Genomic DNA, 19,750 nt, shown 5'->3' on the forward strand with positions numbered 1-19,750 from the left:
CATATGTTGGAACTATCAGATAAGATTATAAAATAATCATAAAATGTTAAAGCCTCTAATGGAAAAGGTGGGCACATGACTCTATGCATTTGTCAAAATTCATATAACTGCACACTAAAGTACATTTTGCTGTACATAAATTAAACAACATAAATATTTTTTTAAATATATGTTCAAAGAACTTTAATACTGTGAAGGAAAATGTTTTAAAACTGTAATGAAAAGGCTCTTTCATCAACCTGATTTTATAATACTAAAACTATTACATTATGTATACACAATGCAAAGAATAAAAGCTAGGTGAAAGCACAACAAAATGCTGATGGTGGTTTTATATGTGAGGCAAAATTAGAAATGACATATTTTCTTCTTTATATTTTTCTATGATTACCAATATAAGTATATGCTATTTAATAGGAAGAATATTAAAATACATCATGGTTTCAGACTACTATAATCTAGAAAACAAGATATCCTCTAAGTTTCACAAGGTTCAATTTGCTTGGTTACAATTGAAAATGCTAGTTGTAATAAATGTAAAGAAAAGCAACCTTAGTTTGCATACGTTTTACATGTAAATAATAATACATAGAATATATTCTACTTGATATAATAATATTCTCAAGTAGAATCCACTTTGTATTTAATTTTAAAAAGTTTTTAAAGACTACGTTTATATCATATTGAAAAAATAACCAAGCCTCTCTTTGGGTTCTATCTACCATAGACCCTTTGGATCACAGAACACTTGGAGCTTCACATCTTCATTTTCATTTATGAAACATTTTTACATTTGTCTGGTGCTACTCATATTTTAAAATTAATTTTACATATTTTAATCTATTTCTCTTCATTCCATGTATTTTCAGATGATCTTAAGACACTTTATCCTAAGAACCTCTTGACCACCAAAATCCCAGTTCAGTCCTATTGATATGGGTGAAGAAATATGCATAATTATTATTGAATTATTCTATCATATTCAAGTTCTGAAGGCTCTATTCCAACTAATTTTTAACAGTTTTTAAAGGCAAGGAGGATAAAATGGAGTACATGTAGAAAGACATGGAAATGCACTGCTTTGACTTTTTATTCAATAAACAATTAAGGCTTTGAATCAATAAGCCATTTGAAATATCTCACCTTTACTTTTTTCTTCCAACAGGGAAAATTTTACTTAACAGCCAGACCAAGAGAAAATAAATGTACTAACTATCTTTTCCTACTATATCAGGGTACTTTGAAACAAATTTTAGAAGCCATAATACTAACTTTATCAGTATGCAGACGTATCCTCCACATGATATAACTCAGGTACTTGCCACACGCTTATGAGATCATTATTGTTCTCATATAAATTTGTAAAGAACAAATAAATTGTTACAAAATATTAAAGAAAATTGACTAAGAATCTAGGAAAGTATATTTAAAAATAATTACAAAGCACAATATATTCAAAGAAATCCACTTCTTATAAGAATGCATTATTGATGAGTATGACCAAGACAAGACTACCTCTTATATCATCGAGAAATGCTTTTTATAACGAATGAATAACCAACTGAAAGTGGGAAAAACAAGTAGGGTATTTGGTTTTTACTTAATAAGAAGTTCAGCTATAGACAGGCAAGGGTTAGTCTGGCAGTTCAACAATATCATCAAGACCCAGATTTCTTCCATCCTTCCTATCAACTGTCATCACTATGTTAGCATAGTCACTTGTGTTTATTATCTAATGGTCTCACAATTCCAGGCTTCATGACCACATTCAAGGGCAGAAGGAAATCTGTAGCCAAACTACTCTCTCCTTTTTGACAGAAAAACTTCTTTCATGAACACCATAGCAGAATTCCCTTTCCGTGGCACTGGGTAGAACTGGGTCATACGAACCCTCCTAATTGAAAGGGAGTCTTGGAGACTGACTGTGGCAAGAAGAGGATTGTCATGATTGGCTTAGACAATGGCATATTGCTTCACAACCAATTCAGGGTTATACAAGAAGGGAAGAAATTGTTGTTGCATAGTATCTGCCACACATCTGTAATTATACAGCCAGTCCTAAATTGAAGTAACATAAAGTTGAATGTGATATTTCTACAAAATTCCCTGCCTGATAAAAATACAGTTTTCCAAACTTTTGTCTATTCCTATAATCAATGCTTTCAAGGTTATGTTGCTGATATAGTCTGGCCATGTATAGCATTTCCTGCATTCTGTCTGACTATATAATTTTAGATTTTCTAGTATTGATAATTTCCTAGGAAACATTCAGGTGAACAAGTAAGTAAAAGTCCCTTTCAGGTCTTAGCAAATTAAGAGAGGCTGCTTTTACTAACACTCTCTTCAATAATCTTATATGAAAGGATAACTCTGAGATGGAGATTAGGCCATATTTGTAAGGCATGTAGACTACATCCATGGTGTATCAGAAGCTAAGTTGGTCCTAAGACTTTGCGGAACTAAAGATAAGTTTTTCCTGCTGCCTCCAGAGCTGGAGAAAGTTCTTAACAATACCAGCAGCACTCAAGGGGGATACAAGCTAATCTAGGCTGTAGCTCCAATGGCTCAACAGGGCAATAGTTCTTGGGAAGCCTCGTTGCACTCTATGGGACTTCTCCTAGATTCTGAAGGGCTCAAGAAAGCACCAGGACATCATCACGTGCTCACCCTTCCCCCCTTCCTTGAATAGTCACAGATATAAAAGGAATCAACCATTCTCCCATAATCCGGAGATGCTCCTCCAGTAAGAAAGGAGAAGAAGTAATGAGGTAGGAGAAATGAGAATGTATGGCAATAGAGGCAAGAGGTAACTCTTTCAACGTTGAAGAGGTTGTCAACATTGTGAAATATACAGGGTGATGGAAGAGGATGAAGCCAAAGAAAAAAATCATTGAATACCTCAACATTTTAGAGGGAAATTTTTACATAGTGGTAGAAAAGGAGAGATCTCCTCAAGATGGCGGTGTAAGCAGACTCTGAACTCAGTTCCTCCCATAAAAACAACTAGGTTACAATTATTTTTGGAAAAATTACCCTGGAAAGAAACAAGGGACAGTCCTGACTAAGGCGAAAGAGGCAGAAATTTCTTCTGGAGAGAAAAAAAAGCCACCTTCAGGAGCAATGGAGTTTCTCGGCCTGTCAGGCAGGAGCCACGCTAAGGTACGCAGCACTCCCTGGAGGAGGGAGGTCCAGAGTGGGGGCCAATACTACTATAAGCATCCTTCAGACTCAGCACAACTGAGACAAGGGTCTTACTGTCTGGCTTTCCTGGCTATTAAATGCAGCAGGGATACCCCCAGAAAAGCTATCAGATGAAAGCCAAAAAGACCCGGGTCTTAAAGGGCCACGCAAAAACTCACCCACTCAGCAACCTAAAATCACCAGAGAGAAGGCTGACAGTCCTTTGGTGAAAAGAGACTCACCTGGTGGGCTCTGGGGGTATCTTGGTGAGAGGAGGGACCTCTCTGGAGACTGAGACATTGGTGGTGGCCATTGTGTCACCTAGTCCAGAAGTACTGACACAGACCCCGGTGGATGCCATTGAGGTTCTTCGCCTGGCCTGCTAGCCCAGGGGTCTGCCACATCCACTAGAATGCAGATTTAATCTAGTTCAGCCTGGGCAGGCAACCTGCCCTAGGGACTGGCCCTGCCCAACAGCAAGCCCTAAGGCTACTTGTTGGCCTACATTGACTGGGTGCCTTGCTCCTCTACAGGCAGGCAAGTGTGTCCACTTCTGTGGGGCAGGGCCTGTGTGGGGACCAGGTGAACTTTGTGGGGCATTGGTGGAGAGATGGGGGCCTCTGCAGTGTGGCATCGGGGTACACTCCAGGGGGTTGGGAAGTATGCATGGACCAGGACTGTGTTGATGGTGTGTGTGGTCCTGTGTGGGGTGAGGCTTATCAGCGGCAGAAGACTTGTGCTTCACAAATAGTCATAAAAAGGATCAGCCCCATCTTCCAAAGCCTGAAACAATCCAGTGCTCCCTGTGCCTAGGGCCAGCCCCACTCAGCTGCACTCCTAAGAGAACTGACAACAGCCTTATAGGCCTGAGGCCTATAGCAACTGTCAGCCCCTGAGCCTAGCAGCCAGCTACACTGGGTACCAACCCAATTAAAAGGAAAACTGCAATAGGAGTGTGCTGATAGACTTTGCAGCCAACAGTGCTGAGGCTCCCCAACCCAGATTTACAAACAGCTGGCCAGGGAAGGAAAGACTAGACTCCCTGGGTACCTGCAGTGGGAGCAACCCTGCCACAGCAGAAGTACACAAGTAGCCCAGAAAGGGTCACTCCTGGATCATTTGGACTGGTGACGAGAAAGAAGTACACAGCTGGGCTTCAAAAGGAATCTCTTACATAAGGCCACTTCTCCAAGATCAGGAGACATAGCCAATTCACCTAACACATAGAAATAAGCACAGAGAAAGAGGCATAATGAGGAGACAAGGAATACATTCCAAGCATGGGAACAGGACAAAACCTCAGAAAAAGGACTAAATGAAACAGAAATAAGCGACCTACCTGACAAAGAGTTCAAACAAAATCTCATAAGGATGCTCATAAGGATACAGATATTGGGAGAAGACTGGGTGAACACAGCGAGCTCGTCAACAAAGAACTGGAAAATATAAAAAAGAACCAATCAGAAATGAAGAATACAATACTGGAAATGAAAAATTCACTAGAGAGAATAAATAGCAGAGTAGAGGATACAGAAGAATGGATCAATGAGCTAGATGAACGACTGGAGGAAATCACCCAAGCCAAACAGAAAAAAGAATTAGACAGAATGAGAACATCCTAAGGGAACTCTGGGACAATATCAAGCACGCTAATATTCTTATTTTTTTTAAAACTTCTTTTTTTTTTTTTTTAGGAAGATTAGCCTTGAGCTACCTGCTGCCAATCCTCCTCTTTTTGCTGAGGAAGACTGGCCCTGAGCTAACATCCATGCCCATCTTCCTCTACGTTATATGTGAGATGCCTACCACAGCATGGTGTGCCAAGAGGTGCCACGTCCACACCCAGGATCCGAACTGGGGAACCCCAGGCCACTGAAGCAGAACATGGGTACCCAGCACTGTGCCACCAGGCCGGCCCCTAATATTTGTATTATAGGTGTCCCAGAAGGAGAAGAGAGAGACAAAGGGGTAGAAAATTTATTTGAAGAAATAATCACCCAAAATTTTCCTAACCTAAGGAAGGAAACAGACATCCAAGTACAGGAAAGCACAGAGAGCTCCAAACAAGACAAGATCAAAGAGGCTCACACCAAGATATATTATAATAAACATGTCCAAAATTAAAGATAAAGAGAGAATCCTAAAAGTGGCAAGAGAAAGGCAATAGGTGACATACAAAGGAAAGCCCATAAGGCTATCAGTGGACTTCTCAGCGAAAACTCTCCAGGCCAGAAGAGAATGGCATGATGTATTTAAAGTGCTAAAAGGAAAAAAACCTACAGCCAAGAATACTCTATCCATCAAGTTTAGAATACTGAATACTCTACCCATTCACAATGAAAGGAGAGATAAAGAGTTTCCCAGACAAGCAAAAATAAGTTTATCACCAAGAAACCAGTTCTACAAGAAATACTGAAGGAACTTATTTAAGTGGGAAAGCGAAGACCAAAAATAGGGATAAAAAATTATCAAAAAAAACAGGCAATAAAATTACAGGTAAAGGTAAAAATACAGTAAAGGTAGCAGATCAACCACCTGTGAAGATAACATGAAGGTTAAAAGACAAAGTACTAAAATTATCTATTTCAATTATAAGAGGGTAATGGATAGACACACACTAAACAAGAGACTATATATGATTTAAAAAACATAAAATGTGGGAGGAGGGGAGTGAAAAAGTAGAGCTTTTACATAGACGTCAAGCTAAAGAGTCTATCAACTCAATATAGACTGTTATATACATAGAATATTATATAGAATACACATGGTAATCACAAATCAGAAATCTATAATATGTAAGCAAATAAGTAAGACAAAAGAAACCAAATATATTACTAAAGAAAGTGATCAAACCACAAGGGAAGAAAGCAAGAGAAAAAGAAAGGAACAGAGAAGAATTACTAAAACACCCAGAAAAAAAGTAACAAAATGGCAATAAATACATATTTATCAATAGCTACTTTAAATGTCAATGGACTAAATGCTCCAAACAAAAGGCATAAGGTGGCCACTTGGATAAAAAATAGAAGACCCATATATATGCTGCACACAAGAGACACAATTCAGACCTAAAGACACTCATGAACTGAAAGTGAAAGGATGGAAAAAGATATTCCATGCAGATGGCAAAGAAAAGAAAGTGGGGGTCGCAATACTAATATCAGACAAAACAGACTTTGAAACAAAAACTGTAACAAGAGACAGAAGGGCACTACATAATGATAAAGGGAACAATCCAACAAAAAGATATAACACTGCTAAATATCTATGCACCCAACATAGGAGCACCTAAATATATAAAGCAATTATTAACAGACATAAAAGGAGAAATAGACAGTAACACAATAGTAGTAAGGGAGTTTAACACTCCACTTACACCAATGGATAGATCATCCAAACAGAAGATCAATAAGGAAACACTGGCCTTAAACAATACATCTGAACAGACGGACTTAGTGGATATATATAGAACATTCCATCCAACAACCACAGAATACACATTCTTTTCAAATGTACATGGAACATTCTCCAGGACAGATCACGCATTAAGCCGCAAAACAAGTCTCAATAAATTTAAGAAGATCGAAATAATACTATGTATCTTTTCTGACCACAAAGGTATGAAACTAGAAATCAACTACAGGAAGAAAATCAGAAAAGCCACAAAAATGTGTAGATTAAACAAAATGCTACTGAACAACGATTGGGTAAATGAAGAAATCAAAGGGGAAATCAAAAAATTCCTGGAGACAAGTGAAAATGAAAATACAACATGCCAAAATGGGCTACAGCAGAAGCGGTTCTCAAAGGGAAGTTTATACCAATTCAGGCCTACCTCAACAAAGAAGAAAAATCCCAAATAGACAATCTAACAGCACTTCCAAAGGTACTGGAAAAGCAAGAACAAACAAAGCCCAAAATCAGCAGAAGGAAGGAAATAATAAAAAGCAGAGCAGAAATAAACCAAATAGAGACTGAAAAAACAATAGAAAAAAGTAATGAAACCAAGAGCTGGTTCTTTGAAAAGATAAACAAAATTGACAAATCCTTAGCTAGACTCACCAAGAGAAAAAGAGAGAAGCCTCAAATAAATAAAATCATAAATGAAAGAGGATAAATTACAACAGACACCACAGAAACACAAAAGATAATAAGAGAATACTTGAAAAGCTATATGCCAACAAATTGGATAATCTAGAAGAAATGGATAAATTCTTAGAAACATACAACCTTCCAAAACTGGGCCAAGAAGAAGTAGAATTTGAACAGACCAATCACCAGTAAGGAGATCAAAACAATAACCAAAAACCTCCCCAAAAATAAAAGCCCAGGACCAGATGGCTTCCCTGGTGAATTCTACCAAACATTCAAAGAAAACTTAATACCTATCCTTCTCAAACTCTTGCAAAAATTGAAGAGGAGGGGAGGCTTCCTAACTCACTCTATGAAGCCAACATTATCCTGATACCAAAACCAGACAAGGACAACACAAAAAAAGAAAATTACAGGCCAATACTACTGATGAACATCAATGCAAAAATCCTGAACAAAATACTAGCAAATCAAATACAACAATACATTAAAAAGATCGTACATCATGATCAAGTGGGTTTCATTCCAGGGATGCAGGGATGGTTCAACATCCACAAATCTATCAACATGATACACCACATTAACAAAATCAAGAATAAAAATCACATGATCATCTCAATACATGCAGAGAAAGCATTTGGCAAGACACAGCATCCATTTATGATAAAAAAAAAACTCTAAATAAAATGGGTATAGAAGGAAAATACCTCAACATAATAAAGGCCATATATGACAAACCCACAGCAAATATCATTCTCAATAGAAAAAAACTGAAAGCTATCTCTCTAAGAACAGGAACCAGACAAGGATGCCCACAATTATCACTCTTATTTAACATAGTATTGGAAATCCTAGCCAGAGCAATCAGGCAAGAAAATGAAATAAAAGGGATCCATATTAGAAAAGAAGAAGTGAAACTGTCACTCTTTGCAGATGACATGATTTTATATAGAGAAAACCCTAAAGAATCCACTAAAAATGTTTTAGAAATAATAAATGAATACAGTCACGTCTCAGGATACAAAATCAACATACAAAAATCAGTTGTGTTTCTATACACTAACAACGAAGTAGCAGAAAGAGAAATTAAGAATACAATCCCATTTACAATTGCAACAAAAAGAATAAAATACCTAGGAATAAACTTACCCAAAGAGGTGAAAGATCTGTACACCAAAAACTGTAAAACATTGTTGAAAGGATTCGAAGAAGACACAAAGAAATGGAAAGATATTCCGTGTTCTTGGATTGGAAGAATTCACATCGTTAAAATGTCCATACTTCCTAAAGCAATCTATAGATTCAACACAATCCCTATCAAAGTTCCAACAACATTTTTCACAGAAATAGAACAAAGAATCCTAAAATTTATATGAAACAACAAAAGACCCTGAATAGCAAAAGGATTCCTGAGAAAAAAAGAACAAAGCTGGAGGTATCACACTCCCTGAGTTCAAAATATACTTCAAAGCCATAGTAACCAAAACAGCATGGTACTGGCACAAAAACAGACACACAGATCAATAGAACAGAATTGAGAGCCCAGAAATAAACCCACACATTTAGGGACAGCTAATACTCAACAAGGAAGCCAAGAGCATACAATGGAGAAAGGGGAGTCTCTTCAATAAATGGTGTTGGGAAAACTGGACAGCCACATGCAAAAGAATGAAAGTAGACCATTCTCTTACACCATGCACAAAAATCAACTCAAAATGGATTAAAGACTTGAATGTAAGACCAGAAACCATAAAACTTTTAGAGGAAAACAAAGGCAGTACGCTCTTTGACATCAGTCTTAGCAGCATATTTTCAAGTACCATGTCTGACTGGGCAAGGGAAACAAAAGAAAAAATGAACAAATGGGACTACATCAAACTAAAAAGCTTCTGCACAGCAAAGGAAACCATCAACAAGACGAAAAGACAACCTAAAAATTGGGAGAAGATATTTGCAAACCCTACATCAGATAAGGGCTTAATACCCAAAGGATACAAAGAACTCATACATCTCAACAAGAAAAAAACCAATAACCTAATTAAAAAATGGGCAAAAGATCTGAACAGAGATTTTTCCAAAGATTTGCGGATGGCCAACAAGCACATGAAAAGATGTTCAACATCATTAGCTTTCAGGGAAATGCAAATCAAAACTACAATGAGGTATCACCTCACTCTGGTCAGAATGGCAATAATTAACAAGACAGGAAACAACAAGTGTTGGAGAGGATGTGGAGAGAAGGGAACCCTCATACACTGCTGGTGGGAGCGCAAGCTGGTGGAGCCACTATGGAAAGCAGTATGGAGTATCCTCAGAAAATTAAAAATAGATATACCATATGATCCAGCTATTTCACTGCTGGGTATTTATCCAAAGAACTCAAAAGCACAAATGCATAAAGATACTTGCACCCCTATGTTCATTGCAGCCTTATTCATAACAGCCAAGACTTGGAAGCAACCTAGTTGCCCATCAAGGGATGAATGGATAAAGAAGATGTGGTACATATACACAATGGAATACTACTCAGCCATAAGAAATGATGAAATCTGACCATCTGTGACAACATGGATGGACCTTGAGGGTATTATGTAAGTGAGATGAGTCAGAGTGAGAAAGTCAAATATCGTATGATCTCACTCATAAGTAAAAGGTAAAAATGACAAACAAACACATAGCAACAGAGATTGGATTGGTGGTTACCATAGGTGAAGGGGGATGAGGGGATTCCTAAAGGGGTAATTAGGCTCACATGTGAGGGGATGGACTATAATTAGTTTTTGGGTGGTGAACATTATGTAATCTACACAGAATTCATAATATATTATGATGTACATCTGAAAGCAATATAATGTGATAATCCAATGTTACTGCAATAAAAAAAAAAAATGATGCCAGAACCTAAGGGGTGAATGGGAAATGTACAAAGGAGAGGTTTTATATAGACTACTTTTTCTAACTCTTTTGGTGAAGATAAGAAATAAATAGAGTGGTAGTTCAAGTGGGTATCACTGACAAGTAACGGAATATGAAATGGAGGTTTTCCGATGCTCCAGAACACACAGAGCTCAGCCAGGCATTTGATTCTCTTCTAAATGCTTTAAATATATAAATTGCCATCAAATGCTCATTCTAAATAACAATCACCTGTTAAAATGACTCATAGATAGTTGAACACTATTGAAACAGTCTTTTCTTAAATGCTAACAGGAAATAACGTAAAATATCCCTCTTCAGTTTCTTAAAGGAAAAAAAATGTGCATGCGAGGCAAAGTAAAGAGAAGCAAATACACAGTGATCCTTAAAGGAAATTAATGGTTCAAAATTCAGATGACTCTACAGGAGTGATGCTGACCCAAGAGGTAAACAAGAAAACTCCGCTAGGGTGGTTTTTCTTTCCTCGGAGTTGTAGTGCTCCATCCCTTGAGAATGCTAAGGGAATTTTTACAGAAGGAAGGCTTCCCATCTATTGCACTGATTCTCCATCATTGTGAGTTTTTTTAAATAAAGGTCCTTCTGCTGTCCATCATGGCATAGTTCAAATAATTCAGTGCTTCCTACTCAGGCTTAAACCCAAAGTCTCTGAGGCTACTGCAAGGTGCCATGAGGTACACCACCTGCTGTAAGCTCATCTTCACTTCAGTCAGTGGGTTCAGAGAGCTGGGGCTGTAGTGTGTCTAAGTCAAATTCCTCTTTGTTTTCCAGCTTTCTGGACTAACCCTTTTCCTTTGGTCTCCAAAAGTGTGGAGAAACTATGTACAATGATGCAGATATGACATGGCCTTTCTTAGAAGACTCCCTTCCAAAGTCACTAAATACTACTAGGAAAAAAGACATCTTTGTGATGTCTGGTATAGTAAGTACTCAATAAGTAATTGCTAATATAAAACTGCATTGTCAAGGGCCAAATCTACAAAAACTGCTTCTTTTTCTATGAGCATGTTTCTCTGGATACTCAAAAAGCCTATTGCTGCATTTCATTTTTTCCTGAGTCTTATCTGGTATCCAAACTCTGATATAGATCTGCAAATAAGATATCCAGGAATTACTAGTAACAGCTACCAAAACTGCTGTGCAAAATCTTGAGCTTTCGGCAAGACATTCTGTATCATCTTTTGCTGGTTTTGATCTTTTGATGGTGGTTGTGTATTTACTGGAGGCTAGCAGAGTGGTTGAGAAGCAAGCTCCGGATTCAAACTGCCTGAGCTTGCATCACAGCTCCACCACTTACCACGTAGGGACCTTGGAAAACTGCTTAACATCTACTAGTCTCAGTTTCCTCATCTGTAAACAGGGTTAATACCTACCTTAGAATGTTGTAAAAATTAGATAAGCTCTTAAGGAAGTACCTAGCACATAATAAAGTTCAAAAAATTTTACTTATTTATTGGTAGAAAAATACTTTTCTTTTATTATTTTGGTAATTTCTTTCTTGGGACCTTCCTTCAAGAACTTTGTTTTTACTTTCTCAGTCTCAATTTAGACTTACTCCTGAAGGAAATGTGAAAACTCAAAATCTGCCTCCCTCAACAATTAAAAAAACAGCTAATAAAAGGACAAATTATCAAACACTGTGCTTTACTTAGTTTGCGACACAGCGTTTTCCTTTAAAAAAAAAACTAAAAGAAGAAACATTCACTCAATATATCTTGGATTATAATGCTATGGATTTGGTTACCTTAGGGTTACAATAACAGCAGCAGCTGAGAAACTGGGTGAAAGGAAACACTGAAATAAGAGAATATTTCTTCCTTTTTAAATGCCAGTCATGATGATTCAACATTCTGGCCTCATAATAATTCTTCTGATTTGCACAGTTTGCACTTTAAAAGCACCTTCTCATACAAGATTTCACTTTTTTTAATATCCACAAAACCTGTGAAATAGAGAAATAAACTATCACTTATCTTTTTCTAGGTAAGGAACTCAAGGCCACTGGAGGTCCACTTTTGACCTCGGTTACACTCTGTTAGTGGTTAGACAGGGGCTTGAACAGAGGCTTTCTGTCTCTAAGGCTGCCACCCTTTGAAACATTCCAAAGTCTCTCCAAAATACATTGATTAACCAATCAGAATGGCAGATATACCAGTCATTTAATTAAACCCTCTCAGAAACACTGAGACAGTTACACAGCAGTGGCCAAATCCGCTGATGCCCTTGGAGCATCCTAGGTCATTTACTGAAAGAGTCTTGAGTCACTTCCATAGTTCTCGATGTTTTATTGAGTACTCGGAAAAGAGAATTAATGAGAAAGTCCTTTAAGTATTTAAAAAGTGCTTCTAGGAGCACAAAGAAATATGAAAGGCTATAGTTTTTAAATCCACCACATGCACTCAGTAATCACTCTCACATCCTCACCCAGAGCCTATAGGTATAGCAGGTCTTCTTTCTCTATCAAAAATTCTTTTAAAAAATTCTATCATCCAAAATACATTAAAACTAAGCCTGAAGGATCAATATGCTCCAATTAGTAATATTAAGGTCTGAGATCATTTTAGATCAGGTAATAACTAAGAAATAAGAATTTACTTGGTTGGACTACAGTGAAACTACTTTTCTGAAGGAATCTCTTATAGTATATAAATTCTATCTGTTTAAAAACTCATATTTTAATTTACTTTGTTTAGTTGCTGGCTAAGGATGCCAGGGTAGAATGTATCATCCTCATCTACTCTAAGAGGCAAAGTGATGTCAAAGGAAAAGTAGGAGGTATGGAGACAGACAGCTTAGGCTTATCCCAGATCTGCCATTTACTAGCTGATGGCTTTGAAAAGGTCCTACTATACTTTAGTCTGCTACATTGTCTAGAAAAAGGTAATTACTATGGCATTTCATCAGGTAGTTGTGAAGATTAAAATATATCATTTATGTAAAGGGCCTATAGTCTCTGTTATTGTTTTCTGACTATCCAGTACCTTTTGAACACCGTTCCGAAATTTGGAAAATTTCCATCTTTATTGCCCTTCCTCCTGAAAGTAGAAGCCAAGAACCCTAGCCCTCCTTACACCTAGGGCGCAGACCTGTGACCCAGGCTTCCTCCCCAGTCACGTGCCCCTCCTAGTGGGCATGCCCAGTGTTGACAGCATGATCTGGGGCCTGTACCCTGCAGCAGTGCCAATAGGCTCTCCCTGGAATAATCCAGCAATGTGATTTCAGCTAACATCACTTCATAAACCAATATAATTTAATAAACTATTTTTGCAAGACTAGTTGGAGTGGTTTTTGTTATTAGCAACCAAGAAACCCGATTGATGCAGCACCTAGTCTAGAATATGACAAGAAATACATACACAACAAATGATAGCTGCCTGTCATCCCTTTGTGTAGAGTCCGTTACATTCAAAAGCACAACCTAATAACAGTTAATTTTTGCTGAGTTACTATGAGCCAGAAAAATGAGTTTTAAAGCAGAGTGATTATATCAATTTCTAAAGTTCAAAGGGCTAGTAAATAGTAGAACCCAGATTAGATCATCATCAACATCATCATCATCATCATCATAAATAAATAAAAACATATTTTATAGGCAAGGAAACTGACACCAGAGAGGTGCAAACTTCCCAAGGTCACAGAGCTCACAAGCAAAGTAGCCAGGGTTTCATATAATACTTGCTATGTTTTCCTCTATTTTCAATCATATAGCAATAGGTCTCATCTTTTGAATATTATCTACAAATTACCAGTACAATTTAAATTATGGCTTATAGAATAATTCTCTCTTTGACATCTTTGATGAGAATAATAAAAAAAGAAAATCCAACACTACTTACTTTGAACGGAATTCTATCTTTCCCTCAAAATGAGTTCTTCAAGTTGTTCTTCAAAATGAGTTCATGCAAATGGCATATTCTGTATCTGAAGAGAAAGGAATGAAGTCATTATTTCTTGATCAATCCTGATACCTATTACCTTCCACTTTGGAACTACAGACTCTAAATTATATAGTCAGTAAATCTCACGGGGTTCATTATAGTTATAGATTCCAGACATCAATTTCTGATTTTGGTACTTTTGTTGGTTAGCTGAATCTAGATAGCACCAAACAAGTGAAAACAGCATTCTCTGTGAGAGGCCTTTACTCCCGAGAGTTGCAGTTCTCTTTGCTGTCATATGCTAACTTTATTAAAAGTCATCAAATGTGGCTTCAGCATTAAGTATACTGAAGTAGTTGCTGTTATTCCAATCGCAAAATAGTTAGCCTGTCGCAACACACAGTAGGCACTCAATAGGTGTCAATTGAATTTTTTTTTAAATGAATGCTTATGTTACCCATGCTGCTTTGTACTGGAGATTATGCTGAACACAGCCTACATATATTATTGTGCAGCCAGAAACTCTTTTTTTAACAAGGAAGACAAAATTTCAGCTTTGAGCGTTCCAATTTAGATGCTTGGGGTGAGGCTGGGGGGTTCAAAATATTACCTTGTCAATTTCTTCCTTTTGTGCCTGTCTCACTCCTGGAAACACAACAAACAAACAATAAAAGAACCAGAGACACACAAGCAAAAAGCCGTTCAAAGTATTCCTATTCACATTACAAATAGGAAACCATAAAACCTGAAAGAATATGCTTAGTCTCATTTCAACCGTAACCAGATTTGAATGATCTAAGGGACAATTTGGCTACACACAAACACTTGATGCTCCTCTGAGACAGCAGATTTCTCTGGACGTCTCCCATAGATGAGTGACACAGCTGTGCATACAGGATGCCAAATCCAGTTTTGAAAGAAAAAAACTAGGCAACAATTTCAATGGGTGAGAAAAAGAGGCTGCACTCATTTTTTTAATAAATCTATTGGATCACTTGTTTTGGCCTCATTGCTTTGCAATACTTTTTTAGATTAAGAACAAAAGAAAGCACCAAAAAGGTAGCAAATCTCTAGGAGTCATGTTGGAACAACAGAAATACTCAACTGAAGATTGGCAAGTCAGGAGAGGGGGCATTTCAGGGACTGAGAAGGAAGCCTAAAATTGAGGGAATATAGAGCATCTAAGTCTCCCAAAGACAGCACAGCTTGGGGCGTGCCGTTCCCTTGACCTGTAACAGCAGAGAATGACCTTGAAGTTTGAAGGTGAGCATGTACACAACTGGATTGCATTACCAGAAATGCCCAGTGCTGAATAAAGGGAGACATAATGCACATGCAACAAGTCTGGGAACACAGCAAAGGCACTTTGGAAGAAAAAGATGTGGGAGTTGCATGAAAATGCCAACAAAAAGGGGACTTATTTTCTTTGGCTTTGCATATATATGATCACCCTCAGCTAATTATACTAAACACTAAAGATCTAACATCTTCCCTGCAGACCTAAAAGAGAATTGTCTGAGACAAAGTACTGGTAGGGTGCTTGTAAGGCTGAATTTCCAAAGTAGCTCCGAAGAGAATTGTAAATAAGATGTGAGAACATCAGTGCTGTATGTGCAAAGGAAATTTTAATTGTACCAAGATGTCTGTTCTTTTGTATACTTGTTCCAAAAGGAGGTTCATCAAAGCTTATTTGAAACTTCCATAGTTACATGAGAGGACATGTTACATGAGAGAGTGGACAATCAGGATTTGGGTAGGATGGCCCAGTGTTCCTTGGTCATTGACAACTTGTTCCTCTTGATAAAAAGGAATTTAAAGTCTTGCTTATTCTCCTGCTTACCCTCCTCCTCCTAATTATTAACCAAAACTCCCAGTCACCAAGATGGGAGTTGCTTTTTCGGGTTTTTTGTGTGTGAGGAAGCCTGGCCCTGAGCTAAAGTCTGTTGCCAATCTTCCTCCATTTTATGCGGGATGCCACCAGAGCATGACTTGACAAGCAGTGCCAGGTCCATGCCCGGGATACGAACCTGTGAACCCCCAGGCTACTGAAGTGAAGTGTGTGAACTTAACCACTATGCCACCAGGCCAGCCCCTAGATGAGTTATTATTTTGATTAACTTGTCATTAAACAGGAAGTAATATACTTGAAGCTCTCAAAGGAAATTCTCCCCTAGAAAGACTCTTGTTAACTAAGATCGATCTCCAACTAGTAGCAGATTATCCATTCACTCTCCTAATGGCTGGCATTTCAGGCTAAAGGGACTTTTTGTCAGCATTCCTCAAAATATACTTTGGAGGTGACTAAGCCTGACCCTAGTTGTGATCAGTACATCAGATTCATACCCTGAACTCCCTCTGGTGCTAATTAATATTTGCAAAATTGAAATTTTTGATAAAATTTTCATCACCGAAGTACAGTAAGTACCAACATTTATAAAATATTTTGAGCCTCACTAAAAAATAAATGAGGTGAAATAATACTTTTTTATCACCGTGTGAAATTTAGGAAAGGTTCTAGTCCAGGTAACTACATATTTTTGTAACATATGTAAAATTAAAGTTTTAACTATTAGAATCAAATAAAAAATCACACATTAAGGAGTCCCTTTTTAAAAATACCAGAAACATTGTCAACAGTCTGCATCTTCTCTTCTCCCCTTGGAAAGCTAATTTTAAGAAAAATAGAAGCCTACCATTATTATAATTTATATCATAACAACTTGACTCTATACATATGTTTACCAAATAATTTAGACACCTAAAAATGCCCAGCTAAGAACAATACATGAAATATTACAAGATAAATAAACATCAAAAGAGAACCGAATTGGAGCCAGCCCAGTGGAATAGTGGTTAAGCTGTCACGTCCCACTTCGGCGGCCCAGGGTTCACCGGTTCGGATCCCAGTTGCGGACATGGCACCGCTTGGCACGCCATGCTGTGGTAGGCGTCCCACATATAAAGTAGAGGAAGATGGGCACGGATGTTAGCTCAGGGCCAATCTTCCTCAGCAAAAGAGAGGAGGATTGGTGACAGATGTTAGCTCAGGGCTAGTCTTCCTCAAAAAAAGAGAACCAAACCTAGCATATCTGTTTCAGATATTTGTTTTTAAGTAATAGGAATCTTTTAAAAAAAAAACTCAAAGGGTGAGAAATTTTAAATTGTATCTTCATCTGAGAGCTAGGATAGTAATCAGGGACCTACAAAGTTATAGTTCTAGTCATCATTTCCTACAGTAAGTGTGATGGTTGATTTTATGTGTCAACTTCACTGGGCCACTGAGTGCCCAGACATTTGATCAAACATTATTCTGAGCTTGTCTGTTAGGGTATTTCTGGATGAGACTGACATTTGAATCAGCAGACTGAGCAAAGCAGATTGCTCTTCCTAAGGTGGATGGCCCTTATTCAATCAGCTGAAGGCCTAAATAGAACAAAAAAGATGACCCTTCCTCAAATAAGAAAGAATTCCTCCTGCCTGACTGAGCTGACATTGGTCCTTTCTGGCTCAGCTCTTCTTGGGTTTTGAAACTGCCGGCTTTGGACTGGAACTTACACCATTGGCTCTCCTGGTTCTCAGGTCTTTGAACTTGGACTGAAACTACACATTGGCTCTCCCAGGTATCCAGTTTGCTGACTGTGCATCTTGGGACCTCTAAGTCTCCATAAACATGTGAGCCAATTCCTTATTTTATATATATAGTAAAACATATATTTTATTACATATACATACATACACATATACCTACATACATATCCTATTGGTTCTGTTTCTCTGGAGAACCCTAATGCACTAAGTTGTAGCAAACAGTGTTGTGATAAAAGAAAGGAACTCACTAAACCTGCAGATGATCCAAACTTCCCTTTTCTGAGTAACTTTTAGGAAGTTAATATTTGTGAAAACAGAATGGACTCCACTTCCTAACGACCAAACTAAACCATTTTTTAAACACTGACAACAAACTAAGTGTGCAAAACCAAAAAAAAAAAATCAAAACTTTCTTAACGGGTCAACAGATTTAAACCAAACGTGAGAAATGGACAAACAAGTTAACAGGAGCCAAAATTCAGTCAATGCTTTCTTAGATTTAAGGGAAAAAAAAGTTCTTTGGATATTTTATCAAAGACTACAGCATCATAGAGTTCATAAGAAACTGGACTAGAAAGCGGACCCAAAAGAAGCAGAAAGCTCCAAAAAAAAAGACAAATCTAAAAGGAAGGACAAAACTTCCCCCTTTATTCATTTACTGCCATCCAGAAAAGGAAGTAAAGGGAAAGGAGAGTGAAGTTTTACAAAAAGCAACTCAATAAGTTCTCAATAAGAAACATTAGCATTCAATATTTGAGGTGATTGCAGAAAAGTAGACTATTTTCTTCTCTTTAAATTCTTTCAAATCACCTACCGACTCCAAATTTCTAAAAGATATTTTAAATCAATATATTCCAGAAATTTATAGTCACCTGAACTTTTGTTAACCAATAGAATTTGTTATAAACTGTTGTATCAAATATTTAGAAGCAATAATAAATTCACTTTAAAGGTTCCTCACTAGTGGGAAAGAGACATATCATTCAATAAAGAGTAGTAAACATCTGCATCTCCCATCAAATATAAAATAAATTCCAGATAAACTAAAGAGCTCAATATAGGCAAAACCCACAAAAGTACTAGAAGAAATGGGATGGAGAGGAAACTGGGATGGAAAAAGTTTTAATTGATTATGGTTAAAATGTCTTTGCGAGTTTTATAAAAGCTTATAACCATATAAAAGCATTGCTGGGATTGCCCCCAGAGCCTTTGAAGGTGCTCTTACGAGTAAGGGTCCAAGAAAGTTAAGCTCTATTAGATTAACAGTAAATCCATCTCTGATTTCTTCCTGTGGCAGGACAAGTGAACAAGGAGCTGGAAAAATGAGAGGCAAATGAGTGGAAGAAGCAGTGAATTCAAGTCCATAATCACAACTCAGCACACATCCTGGCCAATTCTAGGCAGGTGGTGGGTGGGGGACTGGGACAGCTGTTGGTGTAAAGTGGAGAAGGGAATACGATCACAACAAAATGTATTAGGATGTATCACTCAGCTGGATTAGGAGCCATGTGAGCATTGAATATACAATATCATACTGCAGATACACACGTATGGAACATATACATAATGAGGAGGTCTGCTGAGAGGAAGGAACGAGAGAGAAGGGGAGCCTGGCATTGGCTAAATACTTTATAGACGTGACTATTTAACTCTCACAACAATCCTGGAGAGTGGGTATTATTATGGTTATTTACAGATAAAATTGAACATCAGAGAGGTTATGTAACTTTCCCAAGGTCAGAAGCTAGTAATTACCAATCCTGATCCCACCACCTTTGTGTCCTATCACCCACTCTCATTGGCAGTAAAGCAGCTTTCACGCACCTCCGAGAGCAAATGCCAAAACATAGGGACTTTTTAGTACAAGGTCACAGCCATTCAACGGGCCAGTGAAACTGACTAAATTAGCAGTTCGAGAAAAGGAAACAAATGATTTAGACTAGGGTCGATCTTGTGTAAAACTGTTGAGGACCAATGAGAAAGAACTTCCCAGAAAACGGCAATTCAATACAAGGTTCTTCTTCAGCTTTCAATCAAACCTTCCACCTAAAAGCTATTGGAATAGGTAGGAGAGCTTC

Source organism: Equus przewalskii, chromosome 9, assembly GCF_037783145.1.
Source record: "Equus przewalskii isolate Varuska chromosome 9, EquPr2, whole genome shotgun sequence".
NCBI classification, from domain to species: domain Eukaryota; kingdom Metazoa; phylum Chordata; class Mammalia; order Perissodactyla; family Equidae; genus Equus; species Equus przewalskii.